This window comes from Ambystoma mexicanum, chromosome 5q (genome assembly GCF_040938575.1).
Source record: "Ambystoma mexicanum isolate Mex_15411 chromosome 5q, UKY_AmexF1_1, whole genome shotgun sequence".
Taxonomy (NCBI): Eukaryota; Metazoa; Chordata; class Amphibia; order Caudata; family Ambystomatidae; genus Ambystoma; species Ambystoma mexicanum.
Genome location: NC_090933.1, coordinates 1076578832 through 1076595634, shown reverse-complemented (window position 1 = coordinate 1076595634; position 16803 = coordinate 1076578832). Strand labels below are relative to the sequence as shown.

Below are 16803 nucleotides of genomic sequence, written 5' to 3'. Positions count from 1 at the left end.
TTGTGGAGGATATCTTTAAAGAAAAAAAGACAGTCAAACTATTCCTCTGTTTAATTCTATAAAGAAGCAGATCTCAAAGGGCCAAAATGGCCAAAGGACTGAACAAAAGACTTCGTGGCATGGCCATTTTCGGCACTGGCCAGTCCTGAGCCAAACGCAGGAAACTTAATATGGTTCATTAAAAAGAAGTAAAAATACTATAAAAGTAAACTGCTGCCACCAGTTCCTCCTAGGCACATTTGTACAATCACCAATAAATCCTTCAAGGGTGTCTAGGGCCATAAAACAGAAGGACCCCTATGTGCGGTACTGTAAGGTACTTGGCACATAGATTAAAGGTTACCAAGAAATGGCAACATTGTCGAAGACTAAGGGAAACATAGGTTCCCAGTACTGACAGTCTGAAGGACTTGTCGTTTGCTCATAACAGATGAGCAAAAGCTCAGAGGAGTGCAGCTGAATGCTGTGCTCCATGGAAAAAAGTCAGGTTAGGTTAACCAAACAAAAGCAAAACGTTTGCAGGGGGTGGTCCACAAATGGATCGAAGGTTGCACCCAAGCAAAATCTTTCCTAACAAATATGTAGCTGGTCATCAACCTTTCATATGCGCCGTCAACCTGAAGCCAGCTCCCACCCCTCAGTATCAAGGACAGTGAATTGTCATGTCTGGGCTGCATGTTTACAGAAGATACGAGATTGTGGATTGATGGAGACAAAGTCTGTTCTCGCTGCATCCTCAAGGGAGACCTGCCTCTTTAATCAGGAACCACTGAGGGCTCGATTAACTAGAGAGGCCCTTTGATCCATGACAGACAAGAAGATGGGTGGGACTTATTACATGTTTTCACCCCTTTACCTTTTCTGTTGCAAAGCACTCTGGTTACGACCTCATGCATACAGGAGATTGTTGGTGAGGACCCACGATTGGTTCATTACGGCTTAGCCTACACCAATCACTAGGGCCCATTTGGCTCTAAAAGAGGGCTGAGCCCCTCTTTTGGGCAGATAATCTGAAGTCTTTGCAAGGAGTAACGAGAAGAACTTCATTGGACAATGGCTGAAGGTACAGTCTGCCTTACAACTTCCGCCAGTGAAGGAAGGCCAGCATTTCCAAGAGGGAAGCAAGATCCTTCCTCTAAACATCTTCCGAGGAACAGAGGGAGATACTGAATCCAGAGGACCATCCAGCAGCTCCAGAACTAGTACCCAGTCAGTCCACAGCATGCCCGGCTAGGCTCTATAAGCAAGCATCCTAGGTGGAAAGTGCCAGAGAGTCTCTGAACCAGACCAAGAACAAGACTATTGCCTGCAACACTCTCCTCAGCTTTGGGCCTTCAGCCTTAAAGGACGACACAAGCCTAGCGAAGAAGCTAGGAGTGCATCGACAAGCTTCAACCAGCGTCTGCCTTAAAGGACATTTTTGAGCCAGTTGAGCCCCTCGAGCTGCAATCGACTGCACTACTGTCTTTTGCAGTCGCTAATTCCATCCGAGACGCCTCGGCCAGAATGCCCCGACTGAAATGTTACGGCCCACTGCTCAATTTGTGTTGAAACTAAGTATCCTTGAACTATTGCATTAATTACTTTACCGACTACCCTCCTTTCAGTATCCAGAGTGCATCCCTTTTCCTTCTTGAAATTATCCTCTGCATTTCTTTACAGGGTGGGTTGTATTTTGTAGTGTGCTAGAACTGTCTTTTGTGATAATATAGTAGATATTTGTATACAACCTTGACTGGACAGTCCCTTTTATCATTGGGTAATAATTGTATTTTTGCTGTTGCATCTAACCAACGATCCACAACCTTATGGAGATAAGCCTGCTGTTCTGCCCATGTTACCAAAATTGGACAAGGAGGTTTATAATTTGCTTGTGTTTCCAATATGTCTGGATCCATTCTGGTGTAGTAGAGGTGTAGGGCTGATTTATGGTTTAGAAACCAATATTCATCCCTGGATCACTGATGCCCCGGAATTTGATTTGTCACACATCCCATGTTTACCTCTATGCCACCTATTCTGAGGGGATGGGGTGTCACTCTATCCAGATTGACAGTTAATGTAACCATTGAGTAGTTACTTTACGAAGTATGTTGTATCGTCATGGACTCTAAGCTATTAACATCCATTGGATTAACACAAAAATCTAGGGTTGCCTTTCTTCCAGCTGCCCTCCAGGTGTAATTGCCAGGCACATCTCCCACCACTCGCCGATTAAACATACAAACGCCCCATTCTTTTTACAAACTACACCCAACTCAAACCAACTCTTATTTGGTAGGATCTGCCTCATATTCATTCTACCATCACGTATTTAGCAGGCCTATCTTTTGCTTGTCCACACAGTGGGCATTAAAGTCACCACCAATTATTGATTTCCCCCCATGCAGTTGATACCAATTTGCAATGATTTCCGAAAGTGGCTCCTGTATGCTACTTGTGTTTCCGCCTTCAAGGCGTGGGTCATAGACCTCGACCACTAACGGAGAGTGCAGGCTTTTTGCTATAGAGACTTTTATCTCTGCATATAATATATTGGCATTATTTTCTAGTGTACTAACCATAAGCTCATTTGAAACAATACCACCCATAGGCCTTCCCAAAACTCCTTATGTGGCCATAGCTTGCATAGTTGTATATCCATCTATGATTACTGGGTGGGTTAGCCAACACTCCTGCAGAAGAAAGGTTTCATTATCATACAATAAGTTAAGGCACCTTTCTTATTAGTAAAGTGGCTTAAACCGCATGTGTTTCATGTGAAGAGCCTTCGCAATCAAGGCCTTTTTAATGCAAATTACCAGGTACCAATTCAGTCATCCATCCCCAGTTCAAATCTTTCTTGGGGCAAACAAGTCTAGCTCTTCACCAATTGCCTTAAATTACCCTCTGATTTCCTGCACGCCGTTTCACTTGAGGCCGCATTGGGGGCAGGATTTTGACTCGTCCTTGTTAGGGAGAATTCTCATTTCTGTGCTAATTCCCTTCAACCTTAGAGACCCACAGCTCTTTTGCTGGGTTTAGGACTTTTACATTTTTACCCTGGAGTGAGACCTTTTTCACCACTCTATTGTGTTTTTACCTGATTTTGATTTTGTTTTCACTGTTTTTGATGTCTGACAAACTCCATAGGCATCTGCTTTGTGTATGGTGACACAAAGCACTCCAGTGCAGTGTCACATAGAAATACATTTAACTTTTTCAGAAGGTTTAAATACCTTTTCCTGTGTGACTACAGTTCCCAAGAATAGTAAAGTAAAATTGACTTTACTTACCTTTTCTCTCTGTAGGTCCAGCACGCACCATCTTATGTGGAGGGCTGGGGGGGTTACCCAGTAGCCCCTTATCTTAAATTCTCATGCAACATTTTTATATTACCCTCGCTACTTTAAATGGCTGGTGGCAGTGCTTTAATTTTCCTACCATTTTGTTTTGCCAAAATGGCCGGTCGTCTTTTTTTTGCCATTTTCTGTTTGTGAAGTCTTTCTTGGGTTTTACTCTGTGCGTTGAGCCAGTTTTTAGCACTTTATTTGTTTTGCCTTTGGTGGGCTTCAGCCCTGAAGCCCACCTCTGGCTCTAGTGTCTGAAAAGGCAGGATGTGAGGGAGGTTCCCGAAACCCCCCTGTCCTTTGTCTCTAGGAATGCCTGAATGCAACCAGTCCTGATTAGCTGGCTGGCTGTCCTTTTAGGATATTGCATGTGTGAGTGGGGACAGCTCTGTGGTTCAATCAATAATTATATTCAAATTGGTAGTCCATTAGTTTAGCATGCTTCTTTGTGGGGTGCAGCCCACTAATGAGTGCCACTGTGCCAGGCACTATAAGTATTAGCAGTAACAAGACCTAGGCTAAACAGCCGCCGGTGTGGGCTGCACACCCCAATACCCTGGAAGGGTTCATTCTTCTTAATACACAATTCTGATCTGTATTAGTTTCAATTTGCTTTTTTCTTCTTTAGAAATGGAAAGAACTAGTCTAATTTGTTAGATATCGCTGATGTTTATTCTCGGTAATAGTACCATTCCTAGGTACTTGGTTGTAAGCAAAGGGCAGCATTAGGCCTATGCATTTCAGACAACGTCCTTCATCGGGGCCACATGCCCATGCTCACTACACACATTCCCCAGCAAAAACGGAAAGTATTTTTGGTGTAAATACAAGCATTGTGTCCATGTTGCATTTCAATTACTTTAACATTAAATTACAGGGCGCCCACAACAAGTTCCAGTACATGTAGACACAAACAGTAATACAAATAATGAGAGCGAGAGAAAACATAAAATTAAATACATCTGATATATATTGCGGCATTTTATACAATTCTATATTTCGTAGATATATTGCACCTTGTACTCCATTGTCGCCCAATTCTGTATGTATAGGGAATTTTTTTGCTTCTTTATTTTAAACCCAACGTTTATTGCTACTTCAATTTAGCATTTGTTTACTGTACAGGTAAATATGGTATATATTTATAACGTGCCGTGTTGCTATCAAAACACTTAAATCACCTCTGACCGTGCCGTGGATCCACTAACCTTCTAGAGCTGCATGCTAACTAAGTTCAGTTCAGCCGCGTCCAGCTTCTGTAAATCAATTGTACTGTTATTCTCATCTTCAAAATGTGTGCGCCTCAGTTTGTTTAAATATTGCGATCTTTGTTATCTTATCTCTTACCGTGTCTCTGAGCCTCTCTTCTCTAGTGACGCGATCGATCCGGCACCGAGGACAGTGCTGTGTCGTGTCTTCTGAACTGTGTTTTGTGGTTGGCATAGCAATCATGCCTCAAGTGCGCTTAACAAGACGATCCTCTACCTGCTACAGCAGCGGCCATCTCATAAAGCGTTTCTACTACACGTTACTCAATGTTGGTGTGTCTGGTTCTATATTACGTGTTTGATTTCTGCTAGTGTTAATTAGCCCAGATTTAAATAAATTGTGCAGCGGTGTGTTGTCCCAAATTCTCCAGAGTGTAGTTTATCTTTCCTAGTTGGGTATCTTTCCTATGTGCGTGGTTTTTATGCAAGATTGTTTTGGCAGCAATTTATAACTATGTGGTTTGTTCAGATATTAGCAATAAGCAATTCAAGGACTGCGTCTATGCCTTATTATAAGTTCTATTCAGTAGTGTAAATTCTGTCTGGCAAGTGTTTGATTCTTTTAACATGTACCCCGCTCCTTGCATCGATTGACCACTGGCTACCAAAAACTAGTATTTAATAAAGATCACTGGTGGTGTGGATTAAAGTTATTCTAATCTGTTGTGTATTACATTAACCTCACCTTTAAGTTGTTATGCAGCAAATTGGTGCGGGTTCAATTATCTCTGTTGGTGTGCACTGCTGAAGATTGCTGTAGCCAAAAATAAACACTAGTATTATATCTGTCTAATATGTTTGTGAACTGTTATTTGTTGTGGTAACAATTAAGATTTGTGTGAGCATCGGCCCACTCAAATACCGGTTTGTTTCAAGCTGGTAACAATTCATGTATTGATGCTCTTAATTCATTCCTCCAAATAACCTTTTTCAAAAGTGTATTCATATTCAAAAATCATGTTCTAACCACTATTCACAAGTGGTGTTGCTTACTTGTAACCATGAGGTACCCTATCTACTGAAAGGACATGTACACTATTCTATTCCTTCAAATCTATTGTCCAATGTTCTTATGGTATCTTTCTAGAGGAAGCAGTTTAGGTCCCATTCATCGTTCATGCCTCTTGGTGCCATACTGTCAAGCCGATCTATCCAAAATGCTTCTCGTTGTTTCCGGAGTTTCTTCATGTACACATATCGTCCTTTATTGTCAATAACCTTGAGTACCACAAATTTCATCTGTGATATGTTGTATTCACGGCATTAAAATGGTTGGCTACTGCAGAATTAGGATTTCTATTCCTTATGCATGATTTATCCTCATTCATGCGTACTCTCACTTTTCTGCCTGATTCCCCTACGTAACATAGGCGGCAGGGACACTTTATGCAATATATAATGTTCTTTGTATTGCAGGCAGCAAAGTTTCTCAATTTGATTTGTTTCTCCTGTTCGCGGGTGCAAAATCGTATTCCCCTTTAGGATGATGTGGCAATTGCCACAATTTAGACAAGGAAAAGTTCCCCGTCTGCTTTTTTTCTGATGTTCTACTCAGTTCCTGTTCTTGTGTTGATTAATAGATCCCTTAAATTGCTGCTGCACTGATAAACAAATGTTAGTGTTTCTGAGAATAATTCTTTTGTGCGGTTGTCGCTTGTCAAAATGTTCCAATGTTTCGTGATCTGTTTTTTTTATTTGGGCGCTCTGTGTGGAGAATCGTGACACATAAACCACTGTGGGCGCAGGTCTTTTCGGTTTGGTTTGTAGCACTTCTTCTGTTGGTTGTATTCTTACTTTTTCAGTTGCTGACTGTAAATCAGTCTCAAGATATCCTCTGTCTTGTAGTTTTTTTTGTCAATTTCAATTTCACATTCTGTGGAGTAGTTAATAAGGCGTTTCGGCCTAATCTCACCATAGGGTAGTCCTGCGGCCTATGTTGTGTCAGGCAGAAAAGTGAGAGTGCGCATGAATGAGCATAAATCCTGCATAAGGGATAGAAATCCTAATTCTGCAGTACCCAAACATTTTAATGCCATGAATCACAACGTATCACATATCATATTTGTGGTACGCAAGGTTATTGACAATAAAGGACGATATGTGGCCCAGAAACAGGACAACCAAAGCTCGAGTCCCCTCACCTGAGTATATGCCCCAAGGTGTAAAGGAAGCCCAACCGTTAAGAGATCCGCGATGGTGCTGTTTACCAAGCGCTGAAACTGTCAAGTGCCGCTGAACCGAAAAGAGCCCGTAGCTGCTGACGACCTCCCAAATACCGCCACAGGAGCACTCCAGGCATCCTCCCTCTTGTCCCCATTACTGAGGCTCAGGAACCCAGGGTCTGCATCGCTGCAACAGGACATAATCCAGCTGGACCACTCTTCTCCAAACCAGAGGTACTGTTTAGTCTTGGGGTACTTACCTCAGTGTCTTTGAGATATGCTTTTCTCAGTTGAGACTTGCAGTGGCTTACCTTTAGAGTTGGTTCCAACTCTGCTTATTTTTTCTACGAACTCTCTAACTTTGTGTAAGACTTTTTATCTAAGAAGTACCTCCGCTCCATAGACTGTGTTCCAATTGGCTTTGTTTGTCCCTCATAGGTGGTAACATGTTTTAGACTGTTACTGCTGGGAGAGGCTTGTGTATTTTTCATTGTAGTTGTCCTCACATATGCTGAGAATCTATTTAACCTTTTCCTTCCTTAAACCTTACCTTTCTGCAACCTCAGAATCTGCACAGTATAGCTATTGTGATATATACATGCCATTACTGTCTTTGTGAATGAAGTCACCTCAGGGTGAAGGAATTTGTAAGAAGTCTATCCAAAGATGATCTACTAACTTGTTTGGATTCTGGAAAGTATTTTAAAGTGCATTTAGAGTGTTACAGGTCTTGCCCTTTTTAAAGAAAGCTTATTTAAAAATTGATTATAAATAACTATTTATAACTGAAACCCTGAGTGTAAGTATTACTTGGTTACCTGTATTTACGAATTCTATTGCTACAGCTCTATGGCTCACATTTACCTCTCTTGAGATAGGCCTGGCTGTTCAGTCACACTACCACACTACCAACTTGAGTAGTACAGACATATACCAAAAGGTTGGTTACCTAATACCAAGCAGATAAGTGTTGGGTAGTCTGAATTCTTACCCAACAGTCCTATACATTCCCGGTTGATGTTTATTTGGCCCAATTTCACAATTTACAACTTGTGTATCATAGCCCATTCACAATAGGTGGCAGTGATGTGATGGAACAAGATCTGCAGTCGAGCTGGTCTAACAGTGGACCTTGGAAGAGGGCAATTTCCCATTTCATTCTTGTTTCACTTTTTCAAAGTGGCTTGATATCAATACCCTAAATTGAGGAATAATGTGGAGTACTTGCAATATGGTATTTCTGTACAACCATTTTTCCCCACTGATGGAGAAAAGGCTACTAATTATGAAACTTTTACAATTCCCCCCTCAACGATTTTTACTCCATCCTTATTAACCTTGGTGCAGTTGGGGGAGCTGGACCGAGTGGCCCCCAAATTGTACTCATTTTCACTGGTATGGAGTTGTTCTTCCATATCAACTGTCTCATTATCCTCACAGGTAGCAACGCACAACTTTTCTTCATTCGGGGATAGATGATTCATCACGTTCAGTTGTTAAAACTTTTCCCCTTCTTGTGAGGCTCAGCAATGAGCCAGCTAGTTAACGTTCCGGCCCCCTTTATCTACTCTTTTTCACTTTCTCTTGCCTTTTTTTTCCCTCTGTTTATGTTAGTGGCCTAATTTTTCTCCGACTTCCGTGGGTCACAGTTTTCTCAACATACAGGCTTTTGGCTGTTTTGCCTTGTGCCACATTTTGCTTTCAGCGTTGCTATTCTTTTTATGCTGCATTTTTCTTTGTGTGTCAAAGGGGTATTCCCCCACCATAATTTCCCTCCTCCACTAGATGCTTATTTCCATTATCTTAAGCTTCTTGAGTATTCACATGGGTTGTGGAGACAATTTCCATTTCCAGATCGGGATTATCATCTTCAAGTTTACCTTTAGTCAACTTGCCCAGAATAATATCAGCGCTTTCCAGCAATTATCTCAGCGCATGAACTTCCTCCTACATCCTGCCGGCTGCCACAAAGCTTTTCATAGCATCTTCATCGCATATTGCAACGTTTCCAAGGCCACACTGTCTTGAATTACCGGGCTGCAGTCCACGGCGGTAAAGTTTGCCACAGATGTTTCGGCAAGAAGGCCAGGTGATAATGACAGACGAACGTCCTCTGGCTAAAACACATTGTTGAACTTACTCTGTCTTGTGCGATCACGGCTGGACTCCGGGCTGTGATTGGCTGTCTGTCTGGGTGCAGTAAATTGCTCAATTCTGATTCTTTCCTTCTGCAAGACATAGCAAAGCACAAGGAGCAAACTATTGTTAGCTATGGATGTAGAATGTTGAGCTGTATTCTTTTTTTTTAATTATTTATTTTATTTTCCTTCATGCTGTCGCTTGAATTATTTTTTTAATTCACTTTATCATTTTGAAAATAAAACATACAAGAGAAAAGTATCATGTATATAGCCATTATACCAGATATATGCATTCAAATTGTATAATACTTCTAATAACAATTAACTAAACCTAACCAAACTTGAATCCAAAACATTTATAACCTGAACACACTACCACAAATCCCTATCTACGGTTGAAAGTCAAACATCCCAAAACAAAAGACAATACAACACCAACAAACGCAACACACAAAATCAAGTATGAAAATAATAACCCCCATCCATCCAAAAATATGATGCATGTAATCGGTGAACATAAACTGTATAATTCATTGAAAGAACCCCCAAGTTCTAAGGTAATACTCCTCCCACTTCTGCTTCATTAAAATAATTTTATCGTAATCAGACAAAGTACGGACATCACTCGGCCCTTCATCCACAACCGACTTTTTCCTTGACTTACAAACTTTTAATATTTGTTTAGCCGTTACCACTAATACCCTGTTAATCCATCTTGTTCTCACACTGCCTATGTTCCCTCTCTCCCTGCTTGCTAATAATATCGTCGAGAAAGCTGTTCGCGGTAGCGAGTCCCCTATCGCAATATCTAGACTATTCAAAACATCCCTCCAAAAGATACATACCCTTGAGCATAAACCTAGCATATGAAACAGGGTGCCCCTATTAAGACCACAACCCCAACAGAGATCATTATCCAACAATCCTAGCTTGGCCATTCAAGTAGGGGTCCTATACAATCTACATAAAATCCTCTGTCTAATATACCTCAGCCCTAAATCCATTTTTGACTGCACCCCTATACCAAGCAGACTTTCCCATTCCCTAGTAGGAATATCCATTCCAAGTTCCTCTACCCAAACCTGATGCTATTTTTCCCATGACTCAACATGCGAGTTATCCAACGGCATAAGTTTCATGTATTTCGACACTGCACATGGAAGAGAACGTATAACATCACAAACCATAGGCCTCTCCCTCATTTGTTCCACTAACCTTTTCTGCCATTCAGTTAAAAGGAAGGCCAGGTCTCTATATCGTGCATGTACCCTACCCCCCAAGTCCGAAGTAATCTCGAAGGTGTTCAAAGGATATCATATGATCACCCTGGGATGGATCACGTATTCTAAAAATGCCCTTACTGATCCAGCTTTGCCAACACAGAGTGTTATTTGCTATTTGTAATCCCTCATTATGCCACAAGGAGGCATCACAATGTACCCAGATGTTTTCCCCTCTAGCCATCATAAAAGTTTGTACACATGCCTCTGTATCTTTTCCAAAACATTTGAGACATTAAACTCAACCATTTTCCTCGGGTCACAAACCAGGTATATTCCTAAATATTTCATAGCTCCTGTCTCCCACTGACATTCCCACGACCCCGTATCCCCCATTGGTAGCTAAACATCTAGAGGAAAGACAACCGTCTTTTCTCAGTTGACCTTATGTCCAGATAATAACCCCACCTCATTGAACATACATATTCACGTTTCACACCCTTCCTGTGGATTGGTCAAAACAAGTCATATCATCCCCATAACACAAGATTTGAATTTCACCGAATTCTAAACCATGTAATAATAATTAGGCACTTATATAGCGCTACAAACCCTCAGGTATCTGAGCGCTGCTTATTATTACCCACAGTGTGTGGTGCTCATTTATCGACCTCGGAAGGATGAAAGGCTGAGTTTGGCCTTGCCGGGATTCGAACCTGCGTTAGCAGGCTCTGCACGGATGTCAAAGCAAGCGCTCTACTCGCTGTGCCACTTGACCGGCTGTAGACTTTGCTCCTGCTTTATGTATGCAATCAATGGCTCAATTGCAAGATTAAAAAGGTATGGCGATAAAGGACAGCCTTGCCTAGTACCTCTGGACAACAAAAATAGGGCAGACAAAATGCAATTAACCCAAACTCTAGCACAGATAGAAAGATGGGTTTTGAGGATACCTTTTTAAGAGTTATGAAAATGCTTAATTCATCTAAGTGTATAATCCAGGAAAGACAAATTAACACGGTCGAAGGCCTTCTCCACGTCCACAAAAATTAGGAGTGCATTCTGTATCTGTTCCTTCGGGAGTCCCATTATATCAATTAATGTCCTGACATGATCATACCCATATCTGCCCCACATAAAGCCAACCTGAGAGCGGCGAATCGGATCACCAATGCACCTGTCCAGCCGGTTAGTCAAATTTCTAGTGAACGTTTTTAGATCATCATTCAACAACGATATTGGTCTGTAGTTTTTGCGTTTTGTGTGGTCTTTACCCGGCTTCGGGATCACCACAATACAGGCCTCCCTGTATTGAGTTGTATTTTCAACCTGTTTTTCGCTCACAAGTGTTAATCGAACCGGGGCAGCGACATCTGCCACACACTAGTCTGGTCTCTGTCTCCCCACCCCCTATATTTATTCGAGAGCAATCGGGCACTGCAGCCTTGTCAATTAGGGAACTGAGAGGCAAGGGTAATTATCGCTCTGTGCAAGGTGTGTGCTATGGCAGATTGGCTTTAAAAGTAAACAGCACTTTCACACACTAAGGAGAAAAGCATGTGGGCCTGGCCAGCTAGCCATGGAGTAGGACGTGCTCCGGTGTGCTGCTCCTGTTAATCCGACGATGATCTGTGCTAAAGCACTTAAATGGACTTGAAAGTGATTAGAACTTTGAGCAGAGGCGTCGGAACGTGTTCCCCACGACAGCAGCAACAGGCAAGCAATTCGCGACAAGCACGCCGAAGATATGAGCTTCTTTGTGAATGCCTTTGAGAATATGAAGCCTCCCAAAATGGCAGACAACAAAGAAATCGAGACCCCTGACTGCCGAAATCTCTAAGCCGGGCTGCCAGCAGTGATTGCAGAGCGCCCTCCAGACGGGGCGCTCAGCGGAACATTTGATCCCTGTAACAGCCCACGTTGAGCTGCAGTGCGCGGTGAGCTTTGGAAAGGTGGACTTCTAAAGATATTGAAGCGCGATCACTCCCGGCGAGCAGCACTTAAAGAACTCTCATTAGACTGGGCGCCCGGCGGGATATCAGATCTCTATGACGCCGGCTCGCGTCGCGCTGAAGCGTATGGAAAGCCTGGGAAAGGGGGATCGAGCGGACACAGCAGCGGGGGGAACTCCCTGTAAATAGTGAGCAAGGAGCTTGTTGCAATAATCGCTCACGCAGCACAACGGTGTGCGGTAAGTCCAGGAGTGACCAATGGATACTGTAGCGCGATCAGGGGCCCGAGCGTTCTGAAAGCCACATAAACGCTTCCTTGAATGGAAACAAGCGCCGCACACCCGGACCTGTGATACATTGTAACAGAAGCATATTGAATGAATAAATAATGCGGGCGAGCCGAGCTGGATAACAAAACATTATACTTCGGCAGAAGGGACAGCTAATACAAGGGGAGGCTGCTCACCATTAGTTTAAGCAGCCGGAACGATGGAACTGTGCACCTAATAATAACGGCTACTGGAAGACACCTTTATATGTGGCTGGGCTGACACTGATGGAGATGGTCCTGCATGCCCAGGGGCTAAGGGGTGCGCAACACTGGGAGCTGGGGGTTCGCTGGGAGGCTGAAGAATCAGCAGATTACCCCGAAGAAGTCACAGAGCCTAAAAGTAAAAGTCATCACAGAGAAGCACGGCATATGGAGAGTATGCAAGGAAGACTGCTGAGGATATATGCAAAGGTGCACAGTCTGCATAGAGCCCAGAAGCCAGGTGACCAAGGCAAAGAAAAGGGTGATCTCTGTGATGCAATAAGATAAGACAAAACGTGGGAGATCACAACCCACTCCAGGAAATAGCGCGGCAAACGCAAGCCTACACAGAAGTTCTTCTGGCCAACTGCCTCAGACCTGTACTTCTGCACTGGGTTCGCATCAAAACAGAAGTGCAGGGCCGATACGTCAGAGACCAAGCAACCTCCGACACATAACCGCGGCTGCAAGATGACAGGACGAGGGGCCATGAGCAAGAACAAACAATCCACAATGGAAGCATTTTCCAAGACGCAGTCATCTCCTGCGACCATAGCACCTAAGGGCGTGACCGCACCAGTGGAGAGCACCGCAACGACCGAAAACTACCAGATTTTGGCAGCTATCACGGAGCTGAAAAATACATGGGGATTAGCGATGGCGGACTTGCGCACTTCCCTGGAGGCCAAGATAGACGCAGTAGGCATTGACGTCACCTTACTGAGACAGGATGTTAGCAGAGAGAACAAGCAGCCTGGAGAGTGCGGTGAAAACCAACACGGACACTAGTAGCAACAATGCAAAGGAGGTTCATGTACTGAAGCAACAGGTAGCTAACCTGGAGAATCGGGCGGAGGAAGCGGAAGGGAGAGCAAGGAGGAACAACATCCGCGTGGTCGGCCTGCCGGAGGGGGAGGAAGGCCAAGACCCTACAGACTATGTTGAGAATCTACTTTTACAAGAAATAGGGGCTGAAAGACTTTCGCAAGGATTCGCAGTGGAGCGTGCGCACAGAGCCCATATGAGGAGGCCAAAGTCTGGGGCGCCGCCCTGGCCGATAATTGCAAAAATACTGAACGATAAAGATTGCGAGAAGATATTGGAGTATTTTCGCAAAGGAGGAACGCTTGAAAGGGCTTCATGCACTATTACACCGTATCCTGACTATACAATGCTGGTCCAGAGGCAGCGGTACAGCTATGTGGCAATCAAAAGGAGACTACGCATAGCGGGAATAAAATACATGCTTCTGTACCCTGCAAAATTGAAAGTGCAGCACAAGGGCAGGATGCACTTCTTCGACACCCCGGAAGAAGCAACAACTACATGGCTGGACCTTCAGGGCTGCCCGGAACAAGATGCGGAGCAGGCTCGAGCGGAACACGATAAGTGATGGGGACATTGCAAGTATATTGAGGGGATGCAGAGCAAGTATCCCAGCGGAAATATTGATAGTGCTTAAAATTAAGGGATGCGACTGAGTAAAGTTCACACTCTGCTGGGATACCTTTGACAGTGTCGAATTTAAGAGACTGGAAAATAGTAGTGCGCATACATGCGCAGATTGAATAGCAATGTGTGATTGAACTGTTGCAAACAGGAGCGACAGGACACAAGCACCCTACCTCCCCCAGCCCCCCGAGTAATAATTGTAGTTGTAGCAGGTTTGTCACTAGGGCAACCTCACTCTGCGGAGCTTCGAGTACAGACGAGAGCCAGAAAGAGCTAGATGCGGGGGTGCCTGAGATCCAGGGATGGAGCTGGGAACATTTGAGGGGGGTGATGTTGGGGATGGGAGGGGAGGAGGGAGGGGAGTCTGGGAAGTTGGGGAATGGAAGGGTGGTGGGAGGGAGAGAGGTCGGGAGGGCTATGTGGGGTGTTTGTAGTTAGGTGCAGTTTGAACCGGGGAATGAGCCTATATAGACAGAAACAGAAAGAGGAACTGGTCTGCACTGGCGGGGGGGTGGGAACGGGAACTCTAACACGCCATGGGGGACCTTAAAATAATTACATGGAATGTCAGAGGCCTCAATAGTTATTTAAAAAGGAACAAAGTGATGTTATACTTGTGCAGACAAAAGATAGATATTGCGCTGCTACAGGAGACTCACCTGATGGGGGAAAAGTTGGGAACGGTTGTGAAAAAATGGTAAGGGGTCGTAGCGGGCTCGACATATTCTGCCTATGCCAGAGGCGTGCTTATCTGGGTGGCACCGCATGTCCCATTTTACAAGTTGCAGGAAACTCCGGAAGCAGACGGGAGAATGGTTATGTTGAGGGGACTGGTGGAGAATAGGGAGGTATGCATTGTGAATACTTATGCCCCCAATCAGAACACGGCAACATACTTCAGAACCCTGAGTACTAATCTTAGCATGTGTATGGGAAGTGCGGTGATCTGGGGAGGGGATTTCAACTGTGTACTAAGCCATAAGATAGACCGATCAGATCGGAAGTTTGATAGACCTGCCCCAGCGGCAAAAGCGTTACAGACACTGCTAGACGACTTTGGTCTGGTGGACGTGTGGAAAATAAAACACCCCCATGAAAGGCAGTACTTGCATTATTCTGCCCAACAACAGCTGCATATGAGGCTGGACTACGTCTTCGTCACGTCCGAAACAGTGATGGAGATGGTGCAAGCAGAATATAAGCCGCAGGTCCTGTTGGACCACTCGCCCCTAATTGGCTGGCAATACCGCCCCCCAAGGGCGAGGATTCCGACGTGGCGCCTCCGGCAGAGGCACTTAAAGACCCCTTTTTAGGGAAGATATAAGGGAGGAGATTATAAATTACTTTGAGGTGAATACGAGTAACGTGGACTCAACGAGCACACTATGGGAAGCCTTTAAGGTGGTGTTGCGGGGCGTAGCCATAGCAAAATCTAAAGGCCTGCAAGGGGGAATCCTGGCCAATCTACATGATGCAGAAAGGGAATTGGAAATGGCGCTGAAGGGGGGAGATGACACTGGAATAGACATGGAGCTGATACTTAAATGGCAACAGACATGCACGGAGCTATGGGACAGACTGTCTAACCTTAACTATAAGAAATATATAGAAAGACAGCATGCAGGAGGAGATAAAACAGGAAGGCTTTTGGCATGGTTGTACAAGAGCGAGATCCCCAGACCCACCATCAGGACAATAACAAGAGAAGATGGCAGTGTAGCTGACGCCCAAGAGGAAGTTAATCAGGAGTTTGCAAATTACTACAGGGATCTATACAGGGATGTGGAGATAAGCAGTTGTGAAGAAATAAGAGAGACACTAGACGACATAGGTGTACCAACAATAAGTACTGAAGAAAGAGAGGAACTGGATGCACCGATTACCATGGAGGAGTTAGAAGTGGTGAGGCAGCTACCTACTAGTAAGACCCCGGGGGCAGATGGGTTTCCAAGTGAGTTTTATAAAGTGTATAAGGCAGAAGTGCTCCCCCGATGCTGGACATGCTAAATGAAGCATTTGAGATGGGACGGCTGCCAGAGTCACTTAGAGAAGCGATCATAATACCGCTTCCCAAACCTAATCAGCCTGGACACAGCTGTGGCTCTTTTAGACCGCTCTCAATGCTGAACCAGGACAGCAAGATATTGACAGCTGTCCTGGCAAGCAGACTGTGTAGAGTCATTGGCAAATTAATACACCCAGACCAGACAGGTTATGTCCCGAATAGGAACATAACTGATAACCATAGGCGACTCCATCGGGTTGTTGAATGGGGTGCAGGAATGAGGGCGAAATGGCAATAGTGTCTTTAGACGCTGTGAAGGCCTTTGATTCCGTCAAGTGGCCATGGCTGCTGGCAGCCTTGGCGGGCTATGGTTTGGGGCCTGGATACATAAAATGGGCAAAGATGCTATATAGCGAGCCGTTGGCCAGAGTCAAAACAGGAGCTGTGATTTCTGAAAGATGGCAACTAGGCAGAGGCCACAGACAAGGGTGCCCATGGTCCCCTATGCTGTACATATTAGCTTTAGAGCCTTTGGCGATATACCGCCGACAACAGTACGACACGATAGGCATTGAAGTGGGAGGGGAGTGACATTTGATCTCCTTGTATGCGGACGATTTGCTGTTGTACCTGAGATACCCGGAGGAGAATCTCCAGTACATCTTGGAGGTTATGGGCAGGTATGCGAGGCTGTCTGGTATAGCAGTGAATCCTCAGAAATCTATTATTTTCCCGTTGGGTA

At 44.3% G+C, this 16803-nt stretch overlaps 1 long non-coding RNA gene across 1 annotated transcript in view; it reads right to left on the bottom strand.

The window, feature by feature from the left end:
• Positions 1–16803, bottom strand: part of LOC138497878 (uncharacterized) — a 176987-nt gene that overhangs the window by 12065 nt on the left and 148119 nt on the right. The gene's annotated exons all lie outside the window — the stretch shown is intronic.